The sequence below is a fragment of the Megascapheus bottae genome, chromosome 12 (assembly GCF_031878675.1).
Source record: "Megascapheus bottae isolate mThoBot1 chromosome 12, mThoBot2.hap1, whole genome shotgun sequence".
Lineage (NCBI taxonomy): Eukaryota > Metazoa > Chordata > Mammalia > Rodentia > Geomyidae > Megascapheus > Megascapheus bottae.
In genome coordinates this window covers 8553603-8567131 of record NC_143520.1, presented here as the reverse complement: position 1 = coordinate 8567131, position 13529 = coordinate 8553603, and the positions used below count along the sequence as shown (strand labels likewise).

Below are 13529 nucleotides of genomic sequence, written 5' to 3'. Positions count from 1 at the left end.
CTCAAATAGAAGCTTATCAAGCAGTTTGCATCATTAAACGTCTCTCTTCCAGAAGGGAGATTCTAAGATAGTCCCTAAGAGAATGACATTTTCCCATCTTTTACATTATCTCATGAGAAATGTATGTACATCCTTGCTAACTGACTATGCAAAATTTCCAGGGTATATATAAGAACAGTTTCCCCTTACAGCACTGACATCAAGAGTGTGTGCGTGTGTGCATGTGTGTGTATGTGTGTCTCCATACCAATCAATTCCCCAGTTTTCTGTTTTTAAAATTTAGAATATTTTTAAATGAAAGTTGTATATAAGATGACTTCATTCCTGCATCTTCTTAATTGTTTCTTCCTTACATTTTCCCTTTTCCTTTTCTACTTGGTGGGATTTGGCTTTCCATACCAGGATCTTTTTGCCGTTTTTGTCCAGTTTCAGCCTGGTGATAACCACCTTGCTGGGGTGAGTTCCCATGAGGACAGCAGTGCCATTGGCCTTTTCCCGCTGTCCTTGTTCCATGCAGATGACACACTGTTTCCCATAAACCTGGACCACTTTGCCAATCTGCTGACCTTTAGAGTGTTCTTGTACAACCTGCACCTCATCATCCTTTCGGATGAGCATAGACCTCATGGTATACTTCTGTCTCAGCTCTTTGAAAAGAGGGGAGACATAATCTTCCTGCATATATGGGGAGGTGCATTGAAATGCCTTTTCTGGTTCTTGCTTTGGTCAGAAGTGACAAAGGGATTGAACTTCATTTTGGCCACTCTTGCTTCAGCGATGTCCTAAAAGGGGCCAATTCCCCAGTTTTCTGTGGACACCAGGTGTATTGTCATTTGTAATTCTCACACTGATTTCCTGGAGTTAGGATAGATCTTCCAAATTTGTGGGCCCATTCCCATAAGAGAATCTTATAAGTCACTTCAGATATTTGTCACAAGACACAAGATATTCGGTACTCACCAACTAGCTTTAAACTAGAAGGTTGCCATAACTCCCTCCTCAGAACTGATTGTTTGAATGGCTCATAGAACTTCAGAAAGCACTTTTCTTCTGTGATCAATTTGTTGTAAAGATTGTAATTACAGAACAGACAAGTGGAAGAAATGCATAGGGCAAGGTCTGGCGGTGAGATATAGGAGGCTTGTATGTTTTCTCCAGGTATTCTGTCCTCTCAGTGCTTTGACATGTTCACTAACCTGGGCACTCTCTCAGTCCTGTAGTTCTGGGCTTTTCTGGCAATGTCATCTCATCACTATGATGAATTCAATCACTGACCACTGATGATTAACTCAGGCACTATCCTCTCTCCTCCCTCTCTGAGATCTGGTGGTAGGTTGAACTTCTAATCATGCCTTGGTCTTTCTGGTGACCTGCTTCCACCTATCCAGGGGTCCCTGATCTTATCAGCAAACAAAAATTGGGAGAGTCTAAGTGTTTATAGGAGCTATATGCCAGAAATTGAGGCCCAAAACCAAATGTCTATTTCTCATTGTAGCCCAGAAGTCAACATTTATTTGTGGCATTCTTATTTCATTATTTCAAGCTCAGGACTTTAGAAAATCTGAGGCTTTGTGGGGGGTGGTCCTCGGTAGCTTTGCCTCATTACCTTATGTGTTTGGAGACAGGGCTACATAAGGGACCTTGTCTATTGTCTAACTGGGTTTGGATTTCCTTCATCACCAGAAGACCTTAGTGGTCCACAGAGGACTGAGGCCGTGTCATTGGCCTTTGCACAGTAATATTAGGGACTAGGACTTAAGCTGTATGCCTTTGGCCCTCCAAACCAATTAAAGTTTTCACATTATACAAGTCTGAGAATTCCCATGTGTTTCTGGTTTTATATTGTAGGTCTGGACCCTGTTAGGTCCCACAGAATCTCATCTGCCTTATATGTGGCCTAACTATACTGAAGGCAAAAAAGGAGTTTCTTATGTTTGAGCTGTACTACCTCTGAAATTACAGGGTGTTGTGTTTGCCAGAGCTGCATCATGCTTCATTCTTTGCCCTGGGGCTTCAAGTTTTGAGAAGCTGGACCACAAGAACCTGAAACATCTGCAGATCAGAACCTGGTTTTCCAGTTCCAGTGGTAGTGGTCTAATGTATTGCCTAAAGACAGCTACTAACTTTTGCTTTGTTTCTCCTCACATTAGCCTCTCTAAAAGGCAGAATTCCTGGGCTTCTTGAGTAACTTCAGCAGTTCCAATGTCTTCAAAATTTGTTCACAGCATTACTTCTGCCCCAATTTTTCTGTAACAGAATTTAATTCTCCAAATAGTGATGTCAGCGTCATTTTCAGTTGAGAGGCTACACCTTCTCCTTTCCCACTGTTGTGATCAGAGAGCTGACATCCTAGTGTGCTCACATCAGTGGAATCCAGACAGATGAGTCTCCAGCCCCAAGCCCACTGGTGCTTATGACCATCTTCTTCAGAGCAGCTCAGCCATCTCACCAGCTTTCTCCATTACTACGATCTGCCTTATGTAACCTCTGCTTCCTGTTTGAGGGGATGGATGTGAGAGGTGCAGTTAGAACAATTTTAGGGTCACTCTTGGGCAGGTATCAGGGTCTGGGTTGGTGTAGCTGCTGACCATTTCCTCCTTTTATATTAAATGCCTGGCATCTTGCCCAAATGCTCAATAAATATCTATTGAATTTAACTCTAATAAAGCCACAGCACCAGGACATATTTGTAATCAGCATTTACCATTCAAGAAAGGAGGCAGGGGGAACAAGCTGATTGGGAGTGGGTGGGGGAAGGGTAATGGGGACAAAACATGAGAAGGGGTATCAATGTGTGAGAAGTAATGCACCTACCATTTGATGAATGTAACTGTAACCCCTCTATACATTATCCCAACAATAAAAAAGAAAGAAAATCCCACTAATTGTAAAGATGGAAGTTGATGATCCTGTTTAGGAAGATTTGTCCTAGAATGTCCTCAACCAATTGAGAAAGAATGTGCCATTTGCCTCAGGACTTGAAAAGATAAAAAAAAAAGAATAAAAAAATGGTGACAGAGACGTATGTGCACTTCCAAAGGGCTGCAACTGTGGAAAATTATTGTTTATGGAATATGCAAACCCTAAAATCTCACCAGGATTTGGAAGCTATTGAGTACTTTGCAAAGGCCCTCCTTTCTCTCTAAAGCCTGAGGCAGTCTCCTTAAACTATCCATTCAGAAGAATTCTTTTCTAAAATGCTCTATACACAGATAACCACTGGATTACATGCTGCTGGAGCACAGAATGCAATGAAATCTCTTTGAAGAATTCTCTTTGAAGAATTTATCTAATGGTTCCATGTATTTCTAGGTGTGCAATTGATTTCTCATCTACGTTATGATATAACATAGTGCCTCCACGGAAGGGTCGTCCTAGATGCTCAATGATTTAATACGCATAAAATACTGAAGTGTGTATCAGAAATACAGAAAGAACTGAATAGATGTTAGTTACGATTCATTCAGGAAGTTACCAGAGGAACCACAGCCTGGTGTCTGTCTTGCCAAACATTGCCCCTAACTAGAGCTCTGACTTGTCGACATTCTCTTAGTCATATGACGGTGACTGAGGTAATTGCCTCTTGTGGAAGGGGGCTGTGTGTTCCCTAGAGTGTACTTGGAATTGTGGAGGAGGGGAAAAAGTAAAGGTTTTGTCTTCTGCTTCATCATTTGCACTTTTTGTTCACAATGTGACTAGTTTGACATCACAGGAACTCAACAAAAAGAATCCAAGTTTGAGCAACAGGTTCTAAGTTACAGTTAGGAATAAGAAGCTCTGGGATACCAATACATTGTAAGGTGATTATAGATAAAAATCATATCGTTATGGTCATACAGGATGAGACTAAATGAAATGAACTCCAGGATATGGAAAGAAGAGGTTAGCTTTGTGATTGTTGTTCTTAATGTACTATGTGAAGTTCTTTCTTTTCTTTTTTCCCCCTTTATGGTTAATCTCATAGTGTTACTGTATATGACTTTGTTAACTGGTATATTGCATAAATGTTTATTTGATTTCTTGATATAGGGAAGGGAATGGGGAAAACAAAATGATTGAGAGGGAGTGGGGGAGGGCAAGGGGGACAACACATGAGAGGGATATCAATATGCAAGAAGTAATGCATCTGCTACCTGATAAATATAATTGTAACCCCTCTATCCATTACCCTGACAATAAAAGAAAAGAAAAACAAAGTTAAAGAAATCATGTACTGTAATTTGAAAACACCTAGAAGAATTTTTTGAATACTTTATAAAACAATAAATCTTTGAAAAATATATCACATTTAAACATCTCACAATGTGCTCATGTACTGAGACATCACTTTGTACCCAATGAAAATGTGCGTGTGTGTGTGTGTGTGTGTGTGTGTGTGTGTGTGTGTGTAATGTTTCTATTTGTCAGTTAAACTTAACTTTCAAAAGATATTCAGTTGGTTATCAGTATGTTTCACTGTTCTATGGTGTTCCCAAATCAAAATGTTCAGACTTAATTTGGTTATCAATGCACCTAACTTCAAGAGCTACATGTTTGGAAATATTCTTTTTGAGTTTTACTCTAGAACCTTCTTGAATCTTCTTTACAGAGCGCCCTTGTTGGGGGCTTTTCTTATGGATTAAGTTGCCCATGGACAAGTTTTTCTAATAAATGACCAATTATATTCTCCTGGGGAGGATCCAAGTGACATTCCTCTGTCCTTCTGCCAACTCTACAGTTTTAGAAGAGATCAATTATTACTATTTTAGAACCAACAACCTCCCCCCCTCCCATGGCCTCCAATTACAGAAAACTCTAGCACGTAAAATGCAGAAAATATCCTAAAATGATTGGATAATGGTTTCTGATTGTACAGTAGGTCTCCAAATTGTTTCTGGTTACAAGAACAGGCCAGTCCCAGAGCCCTCTCTCCCTGTCCTTCAGGAACACATAAAGAGCACACTTTGTCCCAAAGCTTCTGAAATGGGTACACTCTCCATTCCTGGTGAGAGGCTGTAGTTCATAAATATTGTGAGAGGCACAGAATGAAAAGGTTAAACCAGTACATTCTGGCTGGGTGAGGATTAATTAGGAGATGATTTGAGAGGACTATTATGTGTTTGCTAAATTAACTGACCTTTTTTCCTCCCATGTAGAATGAAGCTCTGTGCTCATTATCCTTAAATGTTTTCTTTTCTCTGTATCATCACCTCATTCATTTTATTTGGTCTTTTAAAATGCACTAATTTGGAGCTATAGGGCTTCATTGAATCTTAAGACTAGAACATGCAGTAGGCACAGCTATGTAGGCCCTAGAAAAGCACTTTATGGTCATTGGGAGTTCTTTGGCACTAAGATGGGGTGCCTGGTCATGTTGGCAGGGATCCCAGCTAAGGCCTTCTCACTTCTCTGTGGGTAGCAAGCATGTGTAAAGGCACTCCAAACAAGTTTTAAAAGCAGGTTTGGTACTGGCTTGACAATTCATGTCTACATAGGGACAATGGTTTATTTTGTTGATTAATGAGAGTGCTTTCCTATCATTTCTGATTTTTTTTTGGCTATCATTCAGACCAATAGCTGGTACTTTATAAGCTGTCCAAGGGCAGGCCAGAAAGTGGCTCTGAGGTAACAGCCTAGGCATTGGAGAGGGCACCTAACTCAGCTCATTTCCTAAGAGCTCTGCAGACTATGAAAGCTCTTTTGCCTCAGGGACCCTGAGGTCACCAAGATGGCAGATAGCAGCTGAGGAAGATAAGGCATGAACATGGAGATTAAGAAGGAGAGCAGTTGACCAGGCAGTTCTGCTGGCTCTAGCATGAGGTTGCCTATGAAAGAAATAAGCACAGAAGAAGGTGGCTCCAGTGCAGTTTGTATGCGCTCTTCTGCTCAGGTGGTCCAGCACTGAAGACAATGGAAGAGATGGAAAGAGAGGACCAAAATGCAGCAGAATCCTTTTCTCCAGAGGCAGCTCTTTTCACAGCCTTACTGCTCCTCCATCTTTATAAAAGAATGGATTAAAAAACAATTTGAAGTCAAGGACAGAAGAAATAGAGCTCTTTTGGCTGTTGGGTTTCTTTCCTTTGTTTGGTTTTGTCAGAAATTCTAATGGAACAAAACCAAACAAGAAGACTAGGGGAATAGAAATAAAAAATTAAATGAGAAATGCAGTCTTGGGTCTTGAACTCAGGGTTTGGGCTCTAACCTTGTGATTTTTTTTTTTTTTTTTGCTCAAGGCTAGTGCTCTACTATTTGAGCCACAGCTTCACTTCCTACTTTTCTGGTGCTTAATTGGAGATAAGAGTCTCATGGACTTTTCTGCCTGGACTGGCTTTGAACTTCAATCTTCAGATCTCAGCCTCTGGAGTAACTGGGGGATTGCTGGTGCCTGGCATATTTGTCTTTTTTATGTGGGTTTAATTTATTTCTGTCCTCTTAACCGTTCTACTTAAGCTATAATTTAAGCAAGCTGTAATTTAAATATGCAAAATTGGCTTTCAAAGATATAATTTTTAACAATTTAAAAAGCTTGTGTAAAATAGCCCATCATACTTTTAAGTATCTGAATGACTCTTGGGGAAACTGTACATAACAATCTCTGAGGAGTGGTGAGAAGGAGCTACCTTGGGTAGGAAAAATTGGCTACTATGATGCTGGCCCAAGTCCTTAGCACACAAAGACGCTCCACAACTACTGATTGCGTACTCAGGATGTTTTGACTCATTGGACTGCTTGGATGCAGTATAAATTGCCACTTTCTCACAAGTGAAAGGTGAGGCACAAATCTCAGTACTGGCAGTAGCTAGGTAAGCTTTGATAGGACTAGGAAAGAAGAAGTTTCTAGGACTTAGACATTTCATCCTCCTGTTATATAGACGCTATAAAAAAGTCATACAATTTTTCTGTCTTCCTTATTGCTACATACCAGAAATAGGAGAAATGAGGATCCACGTCTCATGCCTAATTTGGTAGCTTAACCAGTGAAAGAAGCTATGAGAGATCCAGAGCAATACAGCTCACGTCAGCTGATTCACCCAGGCAGAAGTCCCCTGTGGAGGTGATTGAAATGGGGAAATGTTTTATGTGAAGGTCTCTTTCCTGAAAAACACAGTGTGAATGATTACCATAGGCCATTCCTAAAGTTGTTTCTCTAATGCACAATTGCTGAAAATGAAAGAAAATGACAGATGCTAATGTTTGAACATTATGAAGCTGGATGTTGTACACATCAGGACACTTTGCATTTAGCTTAATGAGTCACTCAGGTGTTCATTGACCAGTTGCTTTCTTAAAGGTGGAGATGGATATTTTGTTCCTTATGTAGTGATCTGCTCTGCACATGGCATTTTTTTAATGTAGGATATTACCACACTGAAAATATTACTGATGCAGATTTTATCCCCAGACCATTGAGTCTATTTAGATATGTCACACTCATAAAAGCTCATGTTTATTGAAGAGGGTTATTAAATTTACTGTAAGATTTCATAAAGACCCTTTTAGGTGAAAAATGCAGGTAGAATGGTTTGAGTGGATGCTTTATAAACCTTTTACGAGCAAAAAATTCTAAATGCAAATGCCTTACGAAGGAAGTTAAAGCAATTTGTTTTTCTCATTAGATGCCAGACAGTCGGCTAACGTGAAATGACAGATTTTGAGATCTATGAAATCAGAGCCCACTTTCTATAACTGAAGGCGGCTGGCTGCTTATATTCTCTATCAAAATGAACACTCATTGAAGGTTAGAATAAAAGTCAGCCTGGTTTAGGGATGGTTCTATTTAAACACTCAATGTATCATTGAGAAGATTGTAATACTTTCAGTTAAACACATTCACACAGGCGTACTCACTCACACACAGTGTTACAGAATACTGTCCCTAATTAAAGATATTCATCATGTTGTTCATTTAAACTGGTACAATCTGAGTATCTCACACTGTTTCTCTTCATTACTATGCAAGACCAGAGCTTATATTTCTTGATTTGGAATGATGCCAGAGAGTCATTTCAATATTTGAGCTTTATACATTATTATTAATCATGATTATCATGCACTTTTCAATATTCATGGTACTTCATAACAATTTTTATTAGCTATTTCTCCTTACGGTTGAATCAGGTCAAGCAAGATGACTTACCACCCTATTATAGGTATAAGAACAGGCACAAAGAGATACGATGACTTTGTTATTATATTTGGGCTATTGGCAAAGCTGTCATAAAAGTTCCCAGTACTGTATTTTTACATTTCTCACATTAAAACTCTTCACAAACTCTCTGAAATGTTATGAGAATAAATTTGCATACTATAAGGCTCATATGTGATTGTGGAATTAAATACATCGAGAAACAAAGCAGTGAATTCATAATAAATTCTCAATATATATGTATTTGTTGGAGAGTAAATCCATAAAAATTTCAAAGTAATTTTTGTATAAAAGTAATATATTTTAAGTTAACTAATTATAATTGGAACAGGACACTAGTTAGTGGGTAAGTTGGATGTATTATGTATTCCAGAGTTAAGTGATAAATCACTGCAGGACAATAACAGGAGCATATGTCTCCAACAGCTTTGCAGAGAAGGTGGATGGATATAAACTAGTGGACCAAAGGAGATAGTGAAGATTTATTTCCTATCTGTTGGCATAAACAGATTTCTTTTCTTAGCTTATTAATAATGATATGTTAAAATGTTTATATAATAACTTCTGCAAAAATTATAAAGCACATGTACTATAATTAACATATTTCCAAACCCCAAAGGCCCACGATGATCAGCTTTAATATCGAGACAGATTGTGTCCCAGGAACTTAGCTGTTCCACGTGTATAAGGGTGGGGGAGAAAAATTTAACAATGGTAATGCCATATAGCTTGTGACCATTGGCAAGAAAACCATATTATTCCTGCCAATTAATCTATATTCATTGGCATCTTAGTGCCTTGCTACCATATTGCTCATGAAATGCTGGATTGGGTTGTCTTGATAAATTATAATTCAGATAGCTTAAGTATAGTTCAACCCGTTTGTACATAAATGTGTAGAAAATTCCAAATATCCTTTTTTTTTGCAAAATTATGTAGTACATTATATCACTGTCCAAAGAGCATATGTAATCCTCAGGAGGAAGATAGAATACTGTTTGATTCACTGTTTGCATCCTTCAGAAATGTTCATGGCTTATACAGAGAATGGATTTTTCTCTTTGGTTTTAGACTTTCTATTAGATTACTCTTTCTAAAAGCCCACTTTCTGGCAATGCTGTGAATTAGAATTCTAAAAGTCATAGAAGCTGTGTTGGTACACATGTTTACATATGTGACTGTTGTTGAAATGTATTTAAACATTTAGAATGTTTTCTAACTAGACTTAATTATTTGAACACAAGTTTTACCTTGGGCTCTGTATCGCCTGAGCAAAGAAGTGATGGTAAGGGGGATCTTTGAAGCAACCACAGCTTTGTTACTCCTTGAAGGTGTCACACACCTGACAGTTGAGACTGTCCACTGATGAGTGTGGAGACTCAGTCAACAAATGCCTTGTATATCCAGTCTGTGAAAGACACGGTGCCAGATCTTTGAAGCCCTCATGGATGTTGAGATTCCTCTGTTCTCTTGAAATATGTTGACCTCAGTTTGGAATGACTTGGACCTAAAATCCTGGGGTGATCCCATTCTAGTGACTTTGGGAAAACGCTAAATAAAATAGGGAAGCAGGGGTCCCTCATCAACCAGGTCTAACAGCATTCTGGTCAGCATGTTCAGTAAAGTGAGGGGCAAAAGACTGGATCAGGTTTGTGTAGCAGCAGAGCCTACTGGTCCCTGTCACCATACTATCTGCATTGTTGTTGGCAATACCTTTCCAAGGGCTGAGCACATGATTCCCAGTAGATAGGATTAGAATGCTTTCAGGAATCTCCAAGTTTATGAATGGCTTCCTTTGGCAAATGCAGATTTCCAAACACAAGCTATAGATACAGTGGCAGGAAAATAAATAGGTATTAGGACTTTTATTTTGCCCTTTGTTTAGCCAACCCCCTCACCTCATGCTCAAAAGCATCAACTACATATAAAATAAAGAGACCACACTGATGTAAAATGTTTTGAGGGACCTACTCTTATAAAGACCAGCAGCCATTCTCAAATTTGGATTCCCTACCAAGGGGGTTCCCTTCCCCTCCTCCTCACTGATTATTTGCAAAGTAGTAAATCACATCATAAAAATCAGTCAATATTCACGATCCACATTGTTTAATTTTCAAAATGCATAAGTCATAGGGAGAACTCTATGCCATTATCATTATAGCATTGTACAAATTGAGTGAAGAATAATAGTAAAAGCTATGCTAGCTAATATGTAATGATATGAGTTGTAGTCTCAGTACTATTCCAAGGTCTTTTATTTACAACAATTAGCTGTGAAGTAGGTGCCATTATTAGACCCACTTATAGACAAGCAAACTGATCTGTGGAGTGGTTTAGTATTTGTGTAAGATCACATAGAGAGTAAGTGTCGGGGCTGTGTTATGACGCTGGAAGTCTGGCTCTAGAGCTTTCCGTCTTAACTCCTGTACCAGCTTTGTAAGAGCCTTTAATTGCTTGCATTTAATTAACTCAATAGTTAGGACAAAATGGAAACATGGTACACATTAGTTTCATTTTGGCTTTGTCTCTTTTGCTTAAAAACTGTACTTTTGAATAAGGTAAGAAATTAACACTGGACATGTAAGAAATTAACACTGTACAAAAGAACAGAATGAAAAGTCAGTCTCTCACCAACTTGTGTGTTACTTTCACTTTCCTAGCCAGAGGCGCACTCTTGTCTACAATTGCTGGTGTTTACATCTCCTGGATGTATCCTAGAGAGCACATACAAACTTTTATTTAAAATTACTTCCCCCAAAATACTGGCTAGATTTTTTAAATTGACAGTTTTGAGTACTACTCCAGCCAAATCACTGACACCAAACATATCCTAAAAACCAAGAAACCCCAGCACGAAGAGAATCATATTCAGCTGGGCATATTGGTTAGGACACGTTGAGCTTGTAACCTAGCAAGAAGGTTATAAATGTGACATGTTTGGTCCACTGGGGCCTCAGTGCACACTGTGCTCAGAGCCCTTGGTCATTTGCTACTTGCAACATCACCAAATAGTGCCAGCAGAAGCAGCTTCAAAGACAGACACTCCCAAAAGAGGCGCACACAGGATTCTGGTAGGCACTCAGATCCCTCTTAAGCTGAGGATGAGTCTACATGCAAAACAAGGCAAAACGAAAACTAGTGTGGACGATAGGAGATTTCAAAACCAACTGTTTGCAGGAGAGAAAAAGGTGTATGTTTATCGATCGATTAAACCTGTGGAAATTTATTCAAAGGATAGTATTCATGGTATTTTAGAACAAATCTAATTAACCAACAATAAGCTTTTTGTTAATAAATTATATTAATTAGAAAATCATGGAACTATGAAGGAAATGGTAAAGAATATTAAATAATATAGGAAGGTATTTGTTATATGCAGCTACATGAGAGAGCTGAATATGAAACAATATATGTAAAGTATCATTTAATATATATGAAGAGTATAATGCAAGACCCTCGCTAAGAGCAGAGTGATGTACAACAAATATTAATCCTTATTTCTAGGTGGAAGTGAGCAATTTTATGCCTGTTGGGACCTTTTATTGCTAATTTAAAGAGCTAAAAATTGACAATGAATATTTCTGTCTATTGAAAATAAGAAGTTTTTTATTTTTATTTAAGCCTTTATTGTATACATTTATAGAGGGGTTACAGTTACATTCGTAGTGGGTATCTTGCTTCTTGAACCTTGATACCCCTTCTCATGTTTTTGTCCCCCTTTTCCTCCCACCTCCCCCTCCCAGTCATCTTGCTTTCCCCTTCCCTTCCCTATTTCAAATAAACAAATAAGTGTATATACAGTATACTGTATACAGTAACTTCATGAGATTAACCATAAGTGGAAGAGACAAAAAAAAGAAAAAAAGAAAAGAAATAATGTCACATAGTACATTAAAGAACAACAGTCGTAAAGATAAACCTCTTGTTTCATTAACCTAGAGTAGAAAGTTTTTTTTTTAATTTAAGAGTAATTTATTAACACTTGAAGCAACCAGCATTGGATCACTCACTAATTATTTAAGTGGCTTTTTCTCTTGGGTACAATCTAATACTTTTTAAACATCTGCTAGTTTGTCTCCTTTCCTTTGAACTATTCAAAATAACACGTGATCCCTTTACAATGTCTTTAGCCTGCTATCTGGCAGACAATGTATTTAGTTGTGTCTGCTGAGTTCCCTTGAGCAGTCCCAAACACTACAGCCTTGATGGTCACGATGGCTAATGCTTGCTGGATGTTCACTTGAGCCAGACACTGGGCAAACCTCTTGTAAATGGGAGCTCACTGAATTCCTGAGTAGCCTGGACTGTTACCATTTCCTCATACAGATGTGAAAACTGAGGCTCTAAGATGTGAATGGGGGGGTTGTAGAGGGAAAGAAGTGGGAGGAAAACTTGGGAAGAGGTAACTGTGTTCAAGAAGTGTTGCACCCACGTCCTGATGAACGTAACTACCACCGGCCTGTACTTCACCCCAACAATATTTTTTTTAAAAAAGGATGTGAACACTTGAAGTTACAGAGCTAATGGCATGGAGGAGCCAGGATTCTAGAAGCTGGGCAATTAATCAGCATAAATAAATCTGTAAGACTATGTCACCTCTTTTGATGATTGAAGGCTTTGTTTTTTTCAATGTGCTGGTACTGGGGCTTGAACTCAGGATCCTGGACTCTGTCCCTTAACTTTTCTGCTCAAGGCTGTCTGTCATTCTGCCACTTGAGCCATGGCTGGCTTTTGTTTTTGATTTAGTGATTAATCGTACATAGAGTCTCATAGACATTCCTGGGCTGGCTTTGAATTGTGATCTGAAGATCTCAGACTCCAGAGTGAGAAGGATCATAGGCATGAGCCCCCAGCGTGAGGCTTGCTTGGAGGTTTCTAAAGCATTTTATAATTCCCATTTTGTAGACAATAAAATTAAGCCAGGAAACAAGAGATGTGCTTGGAAGGGTAATTCATCCAGCATCCCATGGGTCTTGTCTCCATACTAAGCCCTAATTCGCTCTTCAGGAGAACATAAACCCCCTTAGGTGTCTGGCATGGTCCTGTGATGTAATAATGAGAATGCGATTTTCGATTCACTCAGTAATGAAGGAGATGGAAATCTTCCCACCTCATCTTGCTTATTGCTGATGTGCACACAACTCTTGCCCATCAAGATCATTTTTTAAAAAGATGGTTACTTCAGTGTGCCCAGGCCTGCAGGACATAAGCCTGTGGGCAGTAGTGGTGAGTGCTGTAATTATACTTAATGGGAAAATGTGCAGGTAATGACTTGGGTCGTCATGGGTCTATAATGTATGAATTCCACAGCCCAATGAAGTAATTAAGCAATTTGCAAATATGCAGGAAAAAATTCTGAGATGAAAAGAACTAAAATAATGCTTCTAGTGAATAACTGGGAATG

The 13529-nt window shown here is 38.8% G+C and overlaps 1 pseudogene; it reads right to left on the bottom strand.

The window, feature by feature from the left end:
• Nucleotides 1-318: 318 nt before the first annotated feature.
• LOC150056172 (large ribosomal subunit protein uL24 pseudogene) lies at nucleotides 319-755 on the bottom strand (annotated as a pseudogene).
• Nucleotides 756-13529: the final 12774 nt, after the last annotated feature.